We start from the raw sequence: 6,000 nt of genomic DNA on the forward strand, positions 1-6,000 counted from the left end.
GGCACTCAGCTTTTTTCCAATAATGCATCTCGCCACCACGTGAAGTGGCCCCAAAAAGTGGTCCTAATGATGACCTTTCTGCTTAACTCTCACAAGAAAACACCCACGTTGTGTCCGTCCTCATCCGCGTACAAATATTGACCTCGTTCGCCTTCCTGACGCCACTAGATGCCATCTGACGCACCTGCTGAGCTCACGTCGTCGGCCCGCGGATAGCTTCCTTGAGAAGTTTTACGCACTATAAACTCCTCATTATTGTAGAAAAAACACAGTGGTACTGGTACTAGTGAAAATCGATGCACTATGTACACCCTGTCCTACCTGTACACATGTGGGTCCCACATAACCACCTGGCTAAGGAAAATGGGCAATCCTTTATTTGATGCACCATGCATGTATATGTACATATGCGCAATCCCTTGCTCCAAAAAACTCCTGACAGCGCATTCCCCGTAATGTATCTAGGTGGAGTAGGTTCTTTTGGAACAGGTTGTACATACCTCTCCCTAGCATTTTCCATGCTATGATAACACTCTTCCCCTGTATGGTTTGTCCATTTTCTCTCAATTTCACACCACTTCGGCTCTCCCGAATCAGACCTTACAAGAGGAATCAACCTCTTGACCAAGTCGTCGATAAGCTTTTCTTGATCAATAGGTGCCATTGGCTTCGCAATGGGCTCACTTATCTGTGAAACACTATGCTGAGAGGATGTGTCATCTCCTTGACTCTTTAAGTCCTTTTCTTTGTAGGCCTCACAGTTATCCACTAGATAAAGAGCTTCTTTGATCAACTCGTTTAGCTTCATCCTCCTTATCATATGCAGATCCCTCTGAAGGCCCTCATCTCTCATTCCCTGGATAAAGATCAACATCAGTCATGCTTGCGTAGGTAATTCCGCTTTCGGACAGAGCTTAACATATCTCTTGAGCCGTAATGATGCTTTGCGTACTGATTCATTCTCTTTCTGTTTGAATCTATGGATTTGCGAGACCGTGTTGTGAGCAATGCCTTTTGGCGAGAATTCTTCAATAAACTCCTCAAACAGCTCATCTAGGGTCTCAAAATCCCATTTTTCCACCGACTCGAACCATGTAGCTGCATCATCTTCTAGAGTCAATCCAAATCCCGCAAACTGTGTCACAAAATCTAAAACTTCCTCTGCTCTAATCACTCTTCTAAAAGCCGCTACGTGATCTCTCGGATCTTCATCTCCAGAGTATTTTTTGTTTACCCATTTTTGGACTTGGGATGGTCTAACTCGTCGATTGTCTACAAGTCTAACCAGAGACTCTCCCAATCCTTCTCTCGTTATCGCTCTTGAAGGGAATCCTGGTGGCTCGCTTCTTGGAACTCCTATAGGAATTCTCGTGTTTGCTGGAGGCATTTGTGGTCCTTCATTGACCAAATATCCCCCTCTTTCTAGTACATTCTGTGGATTTGTGCTTTCTACAACTCTGTATTCTCGTCCATACTTGTCGACAACTATAGATCTCCATTGACAGTCGACTCCGTATGTGTAGACATATAAGAGCTTGTAATCCGTTTTTTCTTCTAGGTATGGATCTGAGCACCTATAAAGATTGACCTCATTGTCGTCAATGTATCTATATAGTCCTTCACTCTCATGAACAATCATCCAAACTCTCTCAACAAGATGGGTCTTTATCAATTGCAAGTTTGGAAGATCCATTGTGGGAGGATATTCCTCTATCGTCGGGATCTCCAAGCTTGTGTAAGCTGCGTTTGAATCTAGGGTAGACATGATTTCTAGGCTTAAGAGCTTTTGCTTGGTTCAAGTAGACTTAGTCCACTGTGTTCAAGTGCTTTGGTTAGGGAAAAGTCGAAACTATGTCCAAAAGCGCAACCGTTTCATCACAAATCTCGTAAATTGTCGCTTTTAGACACCCCTAACTTCCGGATGAATTTTGAGGCCTCAAACGATGTTTTTTTCAAAGTTGAACTAAATGGTTGCCATTGGCATTCATTTAGTTTAGGTTTTGCTCTAAGATCTGTAGAGTTGCTCTCAGGCTACGTTTTGATATAAAAACTTTTCCAATCCGATACCGTTTGTGAAAGTTATGGCCAAAACAGTGAATTGCAGTTTAGACTGGTCAAAATGATTTGGGATCTCTATGACACTGTGAACACTCTTGTTATGGCCAAAAGAGTGAATTGCAGTTTAGACTGGTCAAAATGATTTGGGATCTCTGTGACACTGTGAACACTCCTGTTATGGTCAAAAGTACAGTTGGACCCTAAAATTGGCCTGGAGACATCCTACGCGTAGTATGTCTATATGCTCAAAATTTAACAAAATTTGGTCCAGAGACTCCCCTTAAGTCCAACAACACAATGGTATGCTCAGATTTTCATTTGGATTTAAAAATGGCCTTGAGACATCCTACCGTAGGATGTCTTTTTGCTCAGAATGGCTTGAAATTTTCACCCCAGCTTCTCCTTGATGTGCTGATCACAATATTGTGCTCATAGGTTGGTTTGGAGTCCTAAATCAAGCTAGAGATATCCTATGCGTAGGATGTCTTTTTGCTCTGTTTCAACTCAAACTTGCACTGTAGCTTCCCCTTGATGTGCTTAACTCACAGCTATTTTTACTTTTTGATTCTGACACCTATAGGTTGGTCAAATGATCAAGAATCTGCTTCAAAATCCTGATGTCTGTTCTGATGAATTCCCAAGTCAAATTAACTCCAAATTGGACCAAAATTGACTAGGAGGCTTGCCTAAGGCTATGCAACACCCTGCCATGTCCACAGTTTGAATTTTGGTTTCAGAATTATACATTAGACATCCTACGCGTAGGATGTATTTTTGCTCAGAATTGCCCCAAATTTGAACCACATACTCTCCTTGAGGTGCTGATCACTGTGGTATGCTCAGATTTTTGTTTAGAGTCCAAAATCACACAGAAGACATCCTACGCCTAGGATGTCTTTTTGGCCTGTTTGACCCCAGACTTGTCCCACAGCTTCCCCTTGATGTCAGTAACCCAGTGGTATGCTTAGATTTTGGTTTGGATTTCAAAAGTCCCAATTTTTAGCTGTTCTTGCCTTTTTCAGTCAAAAGTGTTAAAGTCCGCTTTGAACCCAATTTTCTCACCCAAATGAGCTAAAAACTCTTACATGCATTCAATACAACATTTAGAACATGCCTTTGGAGTAATCCTATGGCTTGGTCTCAAAAATTATGCCTTGGACACAATTTGGGTAGGATGTCTAGCAATTCTCATCTTTTGGCTTTGATCTGTCAAAATTTGGTCAAATTTCCACTTTCCAGGTGAAAATAGGGTAATACCTACCTTCTAAACACACTGGTCAACTCAGAATTTCAAAATTTCCACCAGATCACTCTGTAGACATCCTACGCGTAGGATGTCTACTGCTGATTTTTTCAGACTGAAGTGTCCCTGATGCTTCCTTATTGTTGGAATTAGGGTTGCAGAGAAACACACACAGCTTGGAGAAGACGAAGGAAGCTCAAGGCACACAATAGAGAGTATATTACTTAGTGTGCAATGGAAAGATAGATAGCCCTAGAGTGATGGGCGTATATACAATGCACGGGGGAAAAAACCTCCTAAAGAGGGAAAAAATGCCCCGGCGGTCCTAGTGTGTTCACACACATCACTACCACATGTATATGGTAACAAATCCCCCCTGGAGTGATGCGGTGAACGAGAGCTGGCACATGAGTAAAGGGAAGTGCCATGCCCTGAGGACAGGATCAGTCCACAAAGGGGAGTAAGCCCAAAGCTTTGCGGAAAGCTTCAAGCTTCTCACGAGACAATGCCTTTGTGAAAAGATCTGCAAGGTTGTCCTGTGTTGGCACATAAGCCAAGCTGATCTCTCCTGCTGAGAGCCTCTCCCTGACATAGTGGTAATGCACCTCAATGTGCTTTGTGCGAGCATGAAAAACTGGGTTCCTCGCAACTGCCAATGCGCTCTGACTGTCAGTGTAGATAGTGTTGGCAGTGTCCTGTCCAACACCCAAGTCAGCCATAAGGCGTCTGAGCCATACACACTCAACCGTAGCTGTGAAGACTGCCCTGTACTCAGCCTCACAACTCGAAGTGGCCACAGTAGGTTGCTTCTTGCTCAACCATGATATACATGAACTGCCAAGCATGAAACAAAAACCACTTGTGGACACTCGCGTGTCAAAACAACCAGCCCAATCTGAGTCCGAAAAAGCATGTAAGTCTGGCGGCAATGATCCCCCCTTGGGATAAAACAAGCCAAGATGTAAAGTGCCACTAAGGTAGCGGAAAATCCTCTTGACAGCCTGCCAATGCTTAGACCCTGGGCTATGCATAAATCTGCTGACCTGCGAGACTGCAAACTGAATATCTGGCCTCGTGTTGCATACATAAATGAGGCAGCCAACAGCAGTTTGGTAAAGAGTGACATCAGCAGGATCGCCAGCATCATGTAGACTCAACTTCAAACCTGTTTCCATGGGAGTGGCAATAGGTTTGCAATCCTCAAGTCCAAACTTACATAGCAATGTCTCTATGTAACTTTTCTGACACAAGGCAATACCACCATCACACTGCTTAAACTGTATACCCAAGTAATGATGCAACAGCCCCAAATCTTTCATCTTGAAAGTAGCATTCAAATCAGCCTTAAATTCAGCAATATGTCTCTCATTTGGTCCAGTGATCAGCAAATCATCAACATAAAGAACCACAATGAGAAATACATCATCCTCACGCTTTACATACAATGTGCTTTCTGTTGGACTGTTACGAAAGCCTCGTTTAACCAAATGAGTGTCAGCTTTCTCATACGAAGCACGAGGAGATTGCTTCAACCCATACAAAGCCTTCTTACATTTGCACACTTTGTCCTCTTGTCCTTTTATGACAAAACCGCGAGGCTGCGTTACATAAACTTCCTCAAATATGTCACCATTCAAGAAAGCAGTAACAATGTCTGATTGATGTACATCCCAACCAAAATGAGCTGCCAATGCACATAGAAAACGCACAGTAGTCATACGACAAGTGGGAGCAAAAGTCTCTTCATAATCTATGCCTTTTTGTTGTGCATAACCCTTTGCAACAAGTCGAGCCTTATGGCGATCGATCTCACCATCCGGCTTGCGTTTCAACTTGTAAACCCACTTCGTACCAATGGCCTTTTTGCCAGGAGGCAAATCACATAAAGTCCATGTGTCATTCTCTATAAGTGCATCATATTCTGATTTCATGGCAGCAATCCAATTTTCTGAATTCTGTGCTTCATCAAAAGACAAAGGCTCCTCAACATCATGTAAACTAGACACAGCCAAAGCATAACAATCTGATGCATAAGATGCATGGCGAGAGCCTGAACGAGTACGACTAGATAAAGGTGCATCCAATTTACTGTCACGCAAAGTGTGCACCAGCCATTTTGGCATACCTCTAGCCTGCTCATTTTCAGCCCTTTCCTCATCAAGTACATCATGTACATCTGCATCAGTAATAGGCTGTTCTAAAACATTTTCAGAAACCCCCATAGGCTGTACATTTGCCTCATTGGAACTTACATTCGTATTTCCACCACTGAAAAGAGGCAACAAAGTGTCATAAATGTCCTGTGAGCTTACATTACTGTCTCTAGTACATGACAGCAAGGGTTGAACAGAATCTTCCACAAACACTACATCCCGTGAAACCAAAATACGTTTTGTTTGCGGATGATACAACCTATAACCTTTGCTTTCAGCACTATAACCAACAAAAATACATTTGACAGCCTTATCATCCAATTTTCTGCGCTGCACTTGTGGCACCAAAGCATATGCCAAACAGCCAAAAACACGCATGTGCTCAATAGAAGGTTTTCTATCATGCCATGCTTCATATGGAGTAATAGACTGCAAAGCTTTCGTAGGACACCTGTTAAGTATATAAGTGGCACACATGATGGCCTCAAGCCAAAAAGAATGCGGCAAAGCTTGACTTTTGACCATACATCGTGCCATTTCCGTTAG

The sequence above is a fragment of the Adiantum capillus-veneris genome, chromosome 7 (genome assembly GCF_014529385.1).
Source record: "Adiantum capillus-veneris isolate H3 chromosome 7, ASM1452938v2, whole genome shotgun sequence".
NCBI classification, from domain to species: Eukaryota; Viridiplantae; Streptophyta; class Polypodiopsida; order Polypodiales; family Pteridaceae; genus Adiantum; species Adiantum capillus-veneris.